Here is a 16,253-nt window from a genome sequence, read left to right as displayed (position 1 = left end):
AGGTTTAAGTTAAGGTTAAGGTTATAGGTTTAGATTTAGGGATTTGAAAATAGGTTATAGGTTATAGGTTATAAGATTAGGTTTAGGTTTGGGTTTAGGTTATAAGTTATAGGTTTAGGTTTAGGTAGGTTTAGGGATTTCAGAATAGGTTAAGGTTTAGGGAATTGAGTTTAGGTTATAGGTTTAAGTTATAGGTTATAGGTTTAGGTTAAGGTTTAGGTTGTAGTTATAGGTTTTGGGATTTGAGAGTAGGTTTAGGTTATAGGTTAAGGGCGTGGTCCCTGCAAATACAGATATAAACACGGCCTATCCAAATGGCCAGGCCACTCCAATGATGTCTATAAGAAATGGACAGCTTCATCATGGTCATAACAGTTATTCCCACCTTCCAGGGACCCTCGCTCAACATCCAGATAGCTCCGACGCACATCTAGGTCTGCTCCATCAATTTCGAGCAAATACAGATATAAACACGGCTTGTCCAAATGGCTAGGCCACTCCAATGCTGTCCATAGGAAATGGACAGCTTCATCATGGTCATAATAGTGGTTCCCATCTTCTAAGGACCCCCGCTCAACATCCGGATAGCTTCGACGCACATCCGGGTCTGCTCCATCAATTTCGAGCAAATACAGATATAAACACGGCCTGTCCAAATGGCCAGGCCACTCTAATGCTGTCCATAGGAAATGGACAACTTCATCATGGTCAAAACAGTGGTTCCCACCTTCCAGGGACCGCTGCTCAACATCTGGATAGGAATATGAACTGACTCGGGCTCTTCAAGGATTGGTCAAATTCCAAGATTGAGGGCAACTTTGGAGCCTTTAAGTAGTGACCAATTCCAACATTGACGGGCCCACCTTCTGCCCCCATTCCCAAAAGCTGAGATTAACAAATTTGGGTCTTGGAATTAAGCGATTTTAAGATTGATGAGCCCACCTACTGCTCAATTCCCAAGAGTATAGATTGACAACTTTGAGATCTTCACTAATTTTAAGATTAATGGGACCCACTTGCTGCACCCAATTCTCAAAAATTGACATGGACAACTCTTATAAAAAAAGGTCATATCCCACCCGAACAGACGTGAAAGAATCCATGAAATGTTGGTATTACAGTGTAAAAGCTAAAAATAGCTTAAAACTAAGGAATCAGAAAAAATTACCTTAGCATTGGCTGTAACACCCCGGATTTTTACCAACTTAGATTTAGACATACTTAGGCAATGGGTCCATCCTAACACTTTAATTACTTCTCAAAACTCAATCTCAAACTCTCAAATCCCCTTTCAACTCATTTCCTTCAAAATCTCTCATTTCCTTTAAAAATCTCACCTTTCACTATCCTATCCTTTAAATTTTTCTAAGAACATTCATAATACATACCAATCCTAGGGTATAAATGATGAAGAACAATACTAAAACTAAAACTTACCATAAATAGTAAATAAATGGATAAAATGGGTTTTTGACCCTTAACCTTTTGGAATATAACAAAATAAGGATAGATTAGCATTTCCTACATCAAAATCATATATTACACGTCAAATAAACTCATTTCGGTTTGCAAATTGGACTAAAAACACCTCACACAGACTCGTGAGCCCAAACGACTCAATTCGGGGGGACGTGGGGTGGGTCCCACATGTTTCCGACAACCCCGCCGGGGGGGGAGAAAATCACCCCTGGGGCGAGCCCTCTCCCATATGTCCAGTGACCGGTGAGGGGTTCACCGGTTTGGCGAGGCCTCGTCCGTATAGCGGATTGGGCAGCCCGTTTTTTGCATTTTTTCTACGCATTTTGTCCAACTTTGAAAAATCATATCTCCCTCGTTATAACTCCGATTTAGGTGATTCAAAATCAAATTGAAGATAAATGAGTCTAGTTTTATATAAAAATATGTAAAAATATAATAAAATATTTAATATAGTTTAAAGTAGGTTATTGTGACAACTATCTGAAAATCACTTGTTGGACAGCTGCTGCTTCTGGAATTTTTAGAATTTTTCTACAATACAAAATCTAATGAAATTTGGTGGAGACGGGGTAAACTTGATGATGAACTACTAGAAAAATAATTAAAATAATATAATAGCTAAAAGTACCAAAAATGAGGCATAGAATGGCCCTAGGACCGTAATCTGCCATAATTAGGGTAGAATTTGGTTAAGTACTAAACTGAACAATCAGTAGAATTAGATTGAACTACTTTAAATATGATCTATAAGACCCAAAACATGTAGAATCATTGACACTACATTACCCTGAAATCTAGAATCCATTCTTAAACCCGGTTGCTCTCGGGAGCACACCAAAACTTCGTATCGGACCTTGACCACACGTCAAAAGTCCGATTTTCTCGAAACTATACGAATATGACTGCATTGCTGGACTCGAAAACTCCCTCGAAAATCAAGTCCTAACTGTGTCTAGAAATGCACAACTTGATCTCGGAGCGAAGAGTGTGAGAAACGTGAAAATATTTATAAATAAAAATTCGAATTTAAGTAATCTGAGTCGTGTCGCTTGCGGGCCAAATATAAGGATTCAGACCGTCAGAATCTGACCTAAATACACCCTCAGATTAGGAGAAATGTCCCACACATGTAGGTGTACTTGTGACCCTTATCGAGTGACAGTGACCGTTGAACTAAAACTGTTCCGCCACGGCTGATCTGTAAATCCGATTAGAACAAAAACTCAGCCTGACCTAGATCCATGGTTAGGGAGCTTAAGTCCGACCGTACGTGGAAAAGGGGCTACCAGAAGTGCTCCGTTGGACCGGAACAGTCCGTATTTGGATATCACCTAATTATACCTTGGCCCTGGGGCCATTCCCATCAAACTTGGCCCTATATAAGGACCTTAAACACCCTCTCTCATATGTCATACGAATTTGCAAACCTTAAGGGAAAGAAGAGAGAAAAGAGAAGAAGAAAGTGAGGAAGAGAGAGAGAGAGAGAGAGAGAGAGAGTGAGTGAGAGATAGAGGTTGGGATCTTTCCTTGACGCTCCACGTGCTTAGCCACCACTCCTGTGTTGCTATACGGGCGATACCAATCCCGTTCTTAGGTAAGAAAACCTAACCCTAATCTATTTTAGGGTTTCAGATAGTGTAAGTTATAAAATATCTAACCTAATTTATGCATAGGTTGTCAATCTGCCGTAGACAAAGACTTAGCTTTAAAACTGAGTTCGTTACGAATCTACCGCCGAAAGGTACGGACTATAAACGTATAGGTTATGGTTTTCAAGGCTTTCAATATCGGTTAATGGTTTATTACTGATGTGGGTGCAATTTCACATGCCAATTGAAATGTTTGTATCGCGTTTCTGATTTATGTGAACTATATTGAGCTTAATGTATTCCATGTATATGTAGAAAGTATCGTATACATATGAAATTCGAACGTGTGCTTGTCATGATTAATTGTCGTATGTTTATGCTAGTTGTATGTGTAACAACTCCTTAGGGAAAGGATTTGTCCTAATATGTGTTATCACCAACATACATCATGTATGTTGGAATATGTAGTTTAAGTGTTTGTAGAAATGTCTGAATGAATAAGTGTGTAACATATTGTACTTTTTATGGGCGTTGAGAAGAGATTCTCAATTACCTTAACGATGTGTATGATTTCGTCCATGTAATATATCTTCTTTATCTGTTTTACTTAGACACTACTTATGTGTGAATTCATGTTTAAGTTGAAATTCATCAAATACTCACATGCTTGTATGATTGGAATTGTTGATCCATTACTGTTCTGATTTGCTTGTATGAGTATCTGTTATAATTGAATGTGTTTGGGACTACGGAATAGTCCAGGCAATCGATAACAGGTTCTGATATGGTGGCTGAGGCTGTCTCGCCACATAGGACGTGTTCGATGAACACGAGTCGTACCTTGGTTATCGGCAGTGGTTAGGTCACATGGAGTGCTTATGCACTTCATGTCAGTCAATTCAACGTCCGTTTGTACCAGTCGAGCTCGTCAAGTAACCCGATTAGCCCTAATGTATGTTCACTATGTATGGATGCTGCTTCTTAAATCTAAGGTACCAAACTCACCAGTGAAAATCCTTTTAAACCTTGGTACCTCGATCCGCTAAGACTCATGAGCCGGGCATAGTGGTATGGGACACCGTGGTCGAGCTGTCGGCCTACGCTGGGGTGACGAGCCTCCCCGTAGTGACTAGTGAGCAACCCAGACTCGTGAGCCGAATACGGTGGTATGGGACACTGTATTCGAGCTGTTGGCCTACACTGATAAGGTGACGAACCCTTTATAATGACTTCGAGCGTACACTAAGACTGCGTAAAGGCGACGACCCCTTACGTAGCAACAAGAGTACACTAGGCCTGCACTGATAATGTGACGAGCCCTTTGCAGTAACCTTAAACCGTATCATCGTATGAGATTTACTAGGATTGACGACCCTAGAATGGATCATTATTTGGGAATTGATATAAGGGAGGTACCTTAGCTTCCCAATCCTACTGTATGAAAAGGGCTAATAATAACTTGGTAATCACGCTCATGCACCGCATTACGTGTGCGTTTGGCGTAGCAGGTCAAGCACTGTGGCAGTGTTGCATGCGCGATCGTAAGATGAAGTCGCTGAGAGAGTGCAGGCGAGGGCATGCATCATTATTCATATCATTCTTGCATTAATCACAGTACTTAGTGATGTTTGCTTATATTGCGTTATCATTACTGCTTGACTGAATTGATAACATGTTAACCTTTGCTTTATTGTTCCACTGAGTTGATCACTCACTCCCATATTATGGGATGGTGTTTTAAACACCTACCAGACCCTGTTTTAGTTTCAGATGATGGCGATGCGTATGAGGCGGAGCCAGACTTTTATGATGATGAGGAGGGTTTCTCCTATATGCAGCCATCAAGCAGGTTTATGTAGACTATGTTCTGATCGACAGGGTTGCAGGGATGCTGATTAGATGTCATTACATTTGTTATTTTGAACTTTTGGAGCACCATGTATATTCATTTTGTCCATTTTTGGAGTATACATGTATATATTTAACCTGGTAACATGTTCACACTCTGGAGACTTACAACAGTTTATATATTTTATATATCTATCACAGTCTTCCACTTGCGAAATTTAACTATCTCTGGAGTATGATATGTTATTTTGCTATAATCCCACTCATGTTTAATGCACTAATATGAACAACATTCAATCATCATTATCTATGTTGCATAAGTGATGCGTTGGAACTCGGGAGCTGAGCTTCTACTTGACCCCCGATTTTCAGGGCGTTACAGTGACGGTCATGTAATTGTTTGTTTCCTAAGATCAATTTACATGAAGATACTGGCTTATGACAGATCTATACTTGAGCCCTCCAATGCCTTGTTAAAATAGTCAATAACCTACTCCAAATCATGTAATTGGACTGTAAGTTTGAAGTTCAAATAAGATATCAAAGAAAGGCTTAAAAAGTTCCACTGATAAAAGAAAATTCAGAAACCAAATCATCCAAATGGTCACATTCTGACATAGAGTAGGATGATCAGATGGCAACATTCGCTAATAAACTAGGGACAACTTGAAACAAATGCAGACATACATAAAGGTCATGAAATAGGCAGTAAATCTTGATAAAACAATCCTAGCTTCTAATCCATGGACACTTATTTATGGCAATACGACCGTTGGGCATGAAAACATTTTTAATCATCTAATAAATGTTCACTATTTTGATAGTCAGACAATCAGATAGTGTAATTTTTGGTTCATGATATATCTAAATTGAGAACCATTATTTGAACAGTTTAATTTGACTTGTATGGCTTGCATGCAATTTATGTAATTTGTAAGTGCCTACATATCATCCAAAGTTGGAGACACTCAATATGGATGCTAAGGGCCTCTTTAATGCATGGGAATCTATGGATTAAAAAGAAGGAAAATTGTAATCATTAATGTTTCCCCTAGTTTGACTTGCATAGAAAATCATGGATTCCATGATATCACTGCACTTTCCCACTTGTACAATCCACAAGCACGAAATTTATGGTGACCATTGTGAGATAAAACAGAGATTTCCACTTGCAAATCAAACATACCACTATAAATGGAATCCATTTCTCAATTAGTACATTAGGAAATAATGATAAAGAATTCCTTTCTTCTCCCACAAATTCATGCTTGTCAAACAGGCCCCAAGTAAATTATGATTAGGTGTTCTAATTTTCCTTTTCTTTTTTCAAATGCTGACAAAAAGAGACGAACCCTAAGCAAGCAATCTACCAAACAGGGTTAAAACTAAACAAAGAATAAGCCTTACAAAGCTTGTTTCTGCAGTCCACAAGCAAAGCCAGAATAAGTTTATCGATTAAGGTTACCATGGAAAAAAATCGGATGAACAACATACTTACCGAAACTGTTCCAAAAAAAAAAATTTAGATGAACAACATACTTATCGAAATTGTTCTAGAAAGAAAATCAGATAAAAAATACCGAAACTGTTCCAGAAAAAATCAGATGAACAACATACTTACCGAAAATGCTCGAATCAGATGAACCATTGATAGCTGATTGTTTGGAGCCCCGCCATTCAATTCATAATTCATTGATAGCAGATTGTTTGGAGGAAAACTGGGCTTTTGTCCACAGGCACTAGCATTGTCACATTCACCAACAACTCGAACAACAAACCAATCAGCACCGGGATGATAAATATCTAAACTATAGACATGATCGCAATTAAACATCATGTAAGCAGAGACATTTTAGCCAAAGCGAAGTTACTTACCCATATTGACAACAATACAGAACTCTTAAGAATAATTGTACACTACTTCCAGATTTGGGCTCCCAGATCTGCCACTTTCTGAGTTTTAACATATTCAATTAAATACCTGACCCCGGCTACGGCAGTCTAGATGATGTAGCATCTAATATTGAAGGCATATAGATCTTAGGAAAGAAGCGAAGAACCATATTAGTTTCTCATAACTTTGAAAATGCAACTTAAAAATCTTTAGTTTACATCTCCACCTACCATTACACTTTATGCCATGAGTTATTGGGAAGCGAGGAATGGCATTGAACAAAGCACGCCCAAGTGAGATGGGTACAACTATCAAGGCTGAGTTGAAGAGAAGCAAAGTCATCCATCCCAGCACCAGCAAAAGTACAAGGCGAAGTACAAAACCATACCTGCCATGAGTTGAATTTCCTAAAAGTCGAGGCCAGATTGTGATACATTTTGTTTGGTTTGCCATCTTGAGCCCATCTTGAGAGACTAGTTAAATATCAATATATAATAATAGACTCTCAGGCATGAAACAACATATAGTAATGATAGAAAATCAATCACAAGCACATAGGAGAGTCTAGGTCATAGTTGCATCTACAGTTAATGAACCTTAACTTTCTGGGCCCTACAATGGAGGAGCAAAGCACTTAAAAGGAACCCAAATCCTCTTTTACTGATGAAGGGTCTAAGGATTTATTGAAAATTCTAATAATGATCAGAACACTTAAGCACTGAAAAGGAACCCAAATGCTACCTTGTGTTTTTATTTCAGATTTTCCTTCCACACATACATACAAAGGTCATAAAGTAAACTCAGCTGAGTCAAATTTTGCAGTAGCCAAGTCAAGGGCAAGTATCAAGATTTCTGATATTGTATAAAACTAAATCATCTACTATTTCTGGACACCAAGCATCCTAGGAAACTAACAGGAATGATTTCCAAAAAAAAAAAAGGTGTCAATTAGAAGGGATTAACTTGTAAGAAAGTTAATCCTGACAGATGGAACTAAATAATATGGTAAAGCATTTTAAATTTTAAATCATGGCTGTCTATTCGAATTCTATGAAACTCAAATATCAATTACAGTTTAACAGTGTTTCATCTGTTATTTTTATTTTTCAATTTCCAACTCTAAAGTAGGGAAAGAAAACATATATTGGTCTGGATGGATTACAGCTAATCAATTTTTTGTATCATCAACATGGCATAAACATATCCAATTCTTGAACTTTTAGGTTCACCAATCTATAAATAGCAACAGTTCTACATTATCCCTCATTTAACAAATAAGCTCTTACTAGTTTATACAACCAAAAATAAATGAGAAAGAAGTTAATCACTACCAGAAAACTGGGCAAAGGCTACGGATAAAAGTCGTAGCTAAAGGCATATGGCTATGGTTATAGTCCATAGCACGACTGTAGCCATTGGTACCGTAGCCATAGGTCTTAAAGCTATGGCTACGGATTTAAACCGTAGCCATAGAAACAATAAGTACAGCTTAAATCCGTAGCAGTATTGTCAGTAGCTCTAGAGTATATACAGCTACGGATTATATCTATAGCTAAAAGTAGAGCAAGAACCGTAGCAATAGGTTGAAATTAGTAACAGCTACAGTTTTGAGATATAAGGCTACGATTAATAGCCGTAGCTACTGCCTATTTTTTTAAAAAAAATTAAATAATCAAATAAAATATAATAATGGCATATCTTACCATTGTAGTACATGCCCTAATAGATCAACTCATATAAGCTAATATAGATAAATACTTCATGGCTAAATCATTCATTCATTCAATCAAATATAATTATTCATTCATTCAATCAAAAATATAATCATTCATTTTAATCCATTTATAAAAGTACAATGCCAACATAATAGTTATATGCCTTCTCATTAACAGCAAGATCCAATGCCTTCTCGCAGCCAAATAGCTTCTCAACAATCGCAAGCGAGAACTCCATGGATGTGCCTCTACTGGTTATCAATTCGCCATCAACTAACACCCTATTCTCAGCTTTGCTTTGATCCGAAAGCTTACTAGCTGAAAATCAATTTCATCATACAAACAATGTAGTCATATGAAAAAGTTATGCCCCAAAACTGAATAACTAAATTATAGAGAAAAACGACGACAAGATGGCATAAAAAAGAAAGACAATTAATACTCAGGAGTATACACTGATCTTCTCATTTTTGAACAGGCAAAATCTGCAACAGTCAAAGACAAAATAAACATTAAGCTATTCAAAATACCAAGTAATATAGGTATAGCAATACCAACTAAATTTGCAAAAACAGAATAAATCAACCATTTCAGCTAAACTCAGCCAATGACTTGGGTAGATTCATTCATATGGTCAAGGTGTCCATTAGTAAAAGTTAGGGTGCTTCAAAACTCCATGTTTCTAAAGTTACTTAATCAAGCCTACATTTACTTAATCAAGCCTATCACGATGGTCCTTTCCCATTTATACAACTCATTACCTCACCTTTATTTCATTATACAGGTGAAATACCATGCCTCATAAATTGAGAGTCCGGATATCCCACAAAAAATAATAATAATAAAATTGGACAGCAATCATCAGTTGATCATACAAGTAAAATACCATGTCTCAAAAATCTGAAATCAGAGTTTGAATATTTAAAAATATTCCACCAAAATAAAAAGAAAGAAATTTTGAAAGGCAATTACTGGTCAACAACTTCTCTAGAATCAGGTGAACAATACTCAACAATATACATGAAGAAACTTCACAAATTGCTCCCAGCAGACCTGCACGGTAATGTTATAATCATTATCATCTCATAATGGCAAAGAATTATGAAAAAGATGATACTGCTGGAGAGAGAGAATTACAGTAATGTCATCTTTCTCATATTTCTTTGCATGTTCATCAGCTCTCTTAAATTTGGCAACTGTATCCAAAACCATAAGTAGTAGTGAAATGAGCTCCCTCTAAATCTGGTCTGAAACACCACATGCCTATCTGGTGTTTCAGAGATGGAAACAGACGTATGAGAGGAAGAAATATAGTAAAGGATTTCCTTTTAATTTGAAAAAATTTGAACATTAAAGATTACATATGAACCATTTTAACTTCCAAAGTCCACTACCTCAGATATGTAAAGTGGCACAATGGCAGATGAGTGCCTATCCCAATCCCAGAAAGTAAATGACCAATTATCATCGTTTGTACACTATAGGCTGTAGCACTGCAAAAATTTGCTAAGCACATTACACAAAATACCTTGCTACTACTAAATCCAAGTTTACAAACTTACAGTCAAAGGATATGTCACAGACCAGAGAAATGCTCCAACTGCAAGTGGATTGCATCTAGTTGAAAAGCCCTTATTCTACCAAATTTATCACTTGGTTGAGTGGAACAAAATTTAAACATTACTTAATAAAAAGCACTTTAAGTTAAGGGGTTTGTATACATTCTACCTGAAGGAACGGTAATAACTCAAGCATCTGTTGTTGCTTTATGCAACAATGACAATAACAATTCTGTCATAGCAACGATTCCCGACAAGAATTTTACATCGATGCATATTGATGTTGCACAAAAGTAACAGAACTTGATTCCATTCTCTCCGGCTTCAGAAAAACTCTCTTATTGTCAAGAAAGTAAGGCACACCATTAGGAGAGTGGCACAAATGGCAACTGCATCATCTTGATTCATAGTAGATGCACCCACTTTAAATTAGATCAGTGCCTTGTTTGGAAAGTGCAAACCCACTCCCCATAATGGAGAAAGTCCAAACTAGCTCCAAGTGGCAAGTGTGTGCTCATTTTTAGATAAGGCCAACATTCCACCAATAACTAGTGTTGTTGTGTACCCAAATGTGGTTTGATTTTTTTTTTCCAAGGAATGAGTTGGCCTCAACCTTGTCAGAATCTGCTGCAACAATGACCAAAACTCCTACAAATTCAAAGATCGTTTACTGATTGGATTCCCTTGAGAGTTTTAGGATTTTTTTTCTTTTCTTTTTCTTTTTCATGGGTGTGGTAACTGGAAAACTGAGTCGGACTTTTCATAAATGGAAAGCCCGAAAGACATGTTACAGTCTGTCAGCCAATGAGATCTAAGTCGATGCCATGGTCTGGGTCTAGCTTTATTCTAGTGGTTACGCTTAATCTAAAGAAATGTTTTCTTGCCCTTTGGCCATTATCATTGTTATTATTGTAATGACTGGGGAAAGTCAGGGGGTGAGAAAGTGAAAAATATAGAAAAATAAGAAGCGGATAAAATCCAAGGCGTTCATTGACACGGCTTAAATCTACTTCATTCATTTATAAGGATGTATATTTTAAATTTTCAGAAATACCACTAATTTATATTAGAAATATCATTTAATATCTGGTCGAATCTCTCCTAAAATAAATTGCATGGGCAAAAATGTCACAGCTCTTTGCTTTATACATTAAAGAGATTAACTATTATTATAATTATTGTTACTGGTGTGTGCAATGCGGTATAAAGAAAGACTTAAGGGAAAAGGTGAGGCTACAGGCAAATGATTATGCTTTACAACAAGCATATGATGTGATCCTTTTTAAGGCCAAGTGGAGATATTTTAGCCAAGAGCCAAAACCTAATTACAATCAAGAAATTAAGGCAAAGGCTAGAAATGTAGCCACTACTATCTAAGAGAAAGGTAGCCACTACTTCAACTTCACCTAGACATTTGCTCCTTAATGACCTTGTTTAGTTTATGGTAGCAGCAGGCCTGAACCAAGTTTCAGACCTTGTTTAGTTTAGTTTAGTTTTATTAATATTATCGTTATCATTTTTGGAAGGTAGTTTCATGGCAATTTGATTTAGATGATCAATTATCTCGCTGATCTGATCTTCTAACTAGCTGATTCATTTACATTAATTGTATGGCTAAAGTGAAAAATAATCAAATTCATCTAGCAATCATAAGAGAGAGAAAAAATCACATTAAACTCACTTGATCAATGAGGAGCTTCCAGTTTGATGAGCCTCAGCAATGGCCAGTGTTTACTTACCTAGAATGCCCCAGACTGTCGGATTGGTTGGGATCAGAACTCATCACTGAACAGGACGGGTTTTTGGCTGGGACTGAAACTCCTCAGTGAATGGGTCAGTTCAGTAAAAACACAAGAATACCATTTTATTAAGAACATGCAAGTTCACCAGGCTAAAGAAAACACAGCTCTGTTCATGTTGCCTTTCAACCATCACATGATTAGAAGCGAACAAATCATCACAATGAAATGAAAAATTAATGAAAAAAATAAACAAATCACATAATTACCAAAATATGAAAACCAAATTCACATCATTAAGCAAACAAAAATTTCTGTTTCAGTAGAAATTGCTTTTTGTTTGTCTTAATCATCTTTCGGTCGACCAAATTGAAATCACTGGAAGAGCTTACCAAAGAAGGATCTTTCACCATGTTCTGTTGCCCCATAGATGTTGAATCCTTGGATGCATGCAGTCGTTGCAACCGATAATCAGTTTCAGGTCAACGATAGATTTTTCTTAGTGGTACTATTTCCTACAATAAAAAAGAGAGGAAACAAGTATTGAATAACTGCCTCAAGACTACAAGGTTACTAAATGGAATTTTGGTTTAGCATATGTAGCAAAACAATCGGCTTTAACTGACTTGAACAACTGAATTGGTCCATAATTGTATATCTTCTCGTATATAACTTTTTCAAATGAGAGGGAGGGGGAGGTAGGGAGGGAGAGGGCAGAATTTCAAGATGGAAGCATTGAACAAAAACATAAAAATGATGATGATGATGATGAACAAGAAATGCATACCTCAACATATGCAACTGTCTTTCTTTAACAGTAAGAATAATGTTATTAGCACCTAACAAAAGGGGATGGTGAGGGTCCACTACTCCCCAACCCAACTACATCAAACTAGCCCAATCATCCATGATAGCTTCCCTTCTATAACTCACAAATAGCTTATGACCTAAATACCCATGAAATAGATATCCATGTATGCTAAGGCACATACTTGTACATTCTCATGTATCTACTGAACATTGAAGCAGAGTAATAAAACCTACTACAGTAATTCCATAACTAAAAATGTGATACATGAGCGTGAGATCCATGTCGTTCATCTGGAGGGCCTCACCATGTCAGAAGTAACCATGTCAGACACACCTTTCAGACATTAAAAGAGTGTATAAGATCACCTTGGCAGTGTTCGTAGTAGACTGCTGAAAAGCTGTATAAGATCACCCTCTGTAGATTGAGTAGATACTTCTTCTCCTCGGTTTTGTAAAGCTATACAACAAGATAGATTACATTAAGAACACCACTCAAAAAGGAAAAGAAATACTTTGATATTCTGGCAGAGTGAGACAGATGATAAGCAGGCACTTAGAAATTATACTTTGACACCACACATTTTTCATTCAAGTAATTCAAATTAAACCATCCAAATTATGTATAACAGTTTAGATGGACCGCAAACTAAAGATTTGTAGATATTTATTGGACAGTTAATAATGAATAATATCCAATGATCTTTTTTCAACAAACAAGTGTCAACAATCAGAGGTTACCCTTGTCCAATTAACCTGATATTTGCAAAACTCCACAATTTAGTCTATTTAATTTGAGTTAATGAATGCCATGCATACCATTTCTAAGTGCCTGTGTATCAAGTGTCATATGCAGCCAGAAAATGAAATTTACTCCACAAAAGGGAATTCCTGAAAAATTGTCATTCAACAAAGACGACAAGACTCGTATTGCTTACTTTTCACTATGAAATTATTGGCTACTTCAATAAGGGAAAGATTTTTTTTTTTGGGAGAAGGTGGCATTATGCCACTTTTTTCATTGAAGAGAAGAACATGTACAGGGGGCTCAAACAGAAAAAAAAAAACCCCCCGAGACCCCAAGAGAGATGGTGCACATTCGGGAGGGCTAGGTAACCAGGCCCTCCTATCATATCGAGGAGAAAGGGAAAGAAAAAAGAAAAACCTATGATGTGCGCACCACGTCAATCCTTGTCCTATCAAGGATGAGTTCCCCACGGGAAAGGGATGGGAGATCAGAAGGCACCTGAAAAATCTTGTTCTGCTGATTGTTACTACCCCAGCGGGCCAAACTATCAGCCACCCTGTTAGCCTCGCGAGGGATGTACCTTATGGAAATATCACCCACAGAACTTATACGGTCAAATTGGTATTTCCAGTAAATGACATACCAGGGGGGGGTGGTAGCTTTGGAAAAAGTATTCGCCACAGATAGGGAGTCGCTTTCAACCTCAATTGCGGAGAAACCCTGTTCAATGCAAATGGAGAGACCGTGAACAACAGCTTTCAATTCTGCCTGGAAACTGGATCCGATGCCATACCCTTTAGCGAAGGCAAACTGAAAAATTCCTTTGTCATCCCTACAAACTCCCCCACTGCCAGGAGGGCCAGGGTTTCCCCCGAACGAACCATCAACGTTGAGCTTCACAGCGCCCCTGAGGGGTTTTTCCCATCTGGCGTAAGATACGGAAGTGCGGGAGCCGGCTAGGGGAGTGAATCGTAGATCCTTCACCACTTCCCTATCGGCCTAGTTCTTGGTTGGGGGAAGGGGAAAAGCGCTTGATATTTAAAAGAGCAAAGATCGGACCTTGTGAATGGCTTGGGAAGGGTCGAAGCGGGCCCCTTCAAAGCGGAGGGCATTCCTAGCGGTCCATATTTTCCAGAGAATCAGTGTTCACTCCCCAAGTATAGGGTTGTGATGTAGTAATAAACTCGGTAAGACCGAGGTCGAATCCACAGGGACTGATACCTGTACGTTATCTGAAACTAGGTAGAACTAGAACTAGACTAAGATGTAATCTAACTAAATGGAATTTTAAGGAATAATTGTGGAATAATTATCTAAAACTTTAAGGAATTCAGAGGAAGAAAACTAGGGATTCAGAGGATCCACTTGTAGAGATCAGGGAGATCTTATGCCATTACCATGAAAAATACTGAACTTCTTTTAATATAGTTTTAAAGAGATGAAAGGTATATGAATTAGAATGGATTCCATCATTAAACCATGCCCAGGAGGCAAAGCAAACAATAGAATTAAACTAATTACCAACCACTCAACAATGCATGAAGGTTAAGAAGGATACCGTCATCCAACCATGCCCATGAGACGATGGTGAACAACAGGGCTTCCTGACATCATAAACATCAAAGGGAGAGAGAAATACTCAAAGCCATCGCAGATCTATTGTAATTTCAGTCACAACAAACCATTAAAAGAGAACTGAAAGTATTCCTTTTAATTGAACTAAAATCATCATTGGTCAGTCAGCATAATTCAATGGCATAGAGTCAGTCCCATCACGCCACAAGCTTCCCCTCTTAGCCCCAGCTAAGAGGTTTAGCTTACCATGATGCGGCTAACCCTTAAACAAAGATAAGAAGAAAAAGAAAAAAACTTTTCTATCTCACTCTTTCCCTGCTCCACATCCAAACGCTCCTCTCCTCAAAACGCTGCCAGTCCCACGGTCCAGCAGCCCTGCTCAAAACAAAACTCCTCCCGTTCCTTCCTTTCTTCTTTTCTTCCCTCAATCCTCCAAAACGAACAGCCCTGTTACCAGCCACGTTCAAGCCTTCCAAAACTGACTCCTCTCCAATCCTTTTTTTCTTCCTTTTTAAAGATGGAAAAAGCCCCTCTGGTGCTGTGGAGTCCCACCAGAAATAGCTTGCGGAAACAGTCCTTCCGCAGCCAGGAACGCACGTCCTCTGCTGCGGAATGCCTTACGTAGTCCGGACTTCCGCGTTGCCATTCTTCTTCTTCTTTGCTTTCTTTCTAGAAGGACAGCGTCCTCTGGGGGTTTTCGGGCAGTCCTACATGATGAACGGTTCAGATCATCCGTCCGATCGCTCCCACGAGTGCACAATCCGCCGCAAAAATCGGACAGCTTCCGGTTACAAAACAGAGTGCATTACGCACTCTCGCTGTCTGCTGGTGGGGCCCACAAAGCTTTTGTTTTGGGAAATCCACTCCGTCCATTGACTGAAGAATGAAAAACCAGGTGGGAATGGCTGGTTTCGGATCAAACTTGGTGTGGCCCACGGATTTCTTCGTTGCACCGTCTATCCTGCGTTTACATGCACTGTACCTATGTGTGTGTGCATGGGACAAAAAAAGAAAGCTAGGCGATGGTTTTGGTCACCTCGCAGAGCATATGGACGGTTCTGATTTTCGATACCTGTGATGGAATGGGCCCACTACACGAAAATGGATGAACAGCGTCCGCCCGCTATTCGTGCGTGATCGAGAAGGGGAGGGAGACGGGTCTCCGTCGCTGACTGGGAGACCCCAGTCCAGTGCACAGCGGGTGCAGTTGTGTACCGTGCACACGTGATGCACATGCGGTCCTACAGAGATGTTCGTGAGAAATTCGCTCTGTCCATCCGTATTGTCAGCTCATTTAACG

General features: G+C 38.5%; 1 long non-coding RNA gene across 1 annotated transcript; it reads right to left on the bottom strand.

Moving 5' to 3' along the window:
• Positions 1 to 11,269: 11,269 nt before the first annotated feature.
• Positions 11,270 to 13,606, bottom strand: LOC131245453 (uncharacterized). The gene is made up of 3 exons (XR_009170880.1): positions 13,000 to 13,606; positions 11,766 to 12,338; positions 11,270 to 11,540 (listed from the first exon to the last, which is right to left on the bottom strand). It is a non-coding gene; the product is annotated as an uncharacterized LOC131245453 (long non-coding RNA).
• Positions 13,607 to 16,253: the final 2,647 nt, after the last annotated feature.

This window comes from Magnolia sinica, chromosome 5 (assembly GCF_029962835.1).
Source record: "Magnolia sinica isolate HGM2019 chromosome 5, MsV1, whole genome shotgun sequence".
Taxonomy (NCBI): Eukaryota; Viridiplantae; Streptophyta; class Magnoliopsida; order Magnoliales; family Magnoliaceae; genus Magnolia; species Magnolia sinica.
Note: the sequence above shows the minus strand (reverse complement) of the source record. Positions and strands in the feature narration are given on the sequence as shown.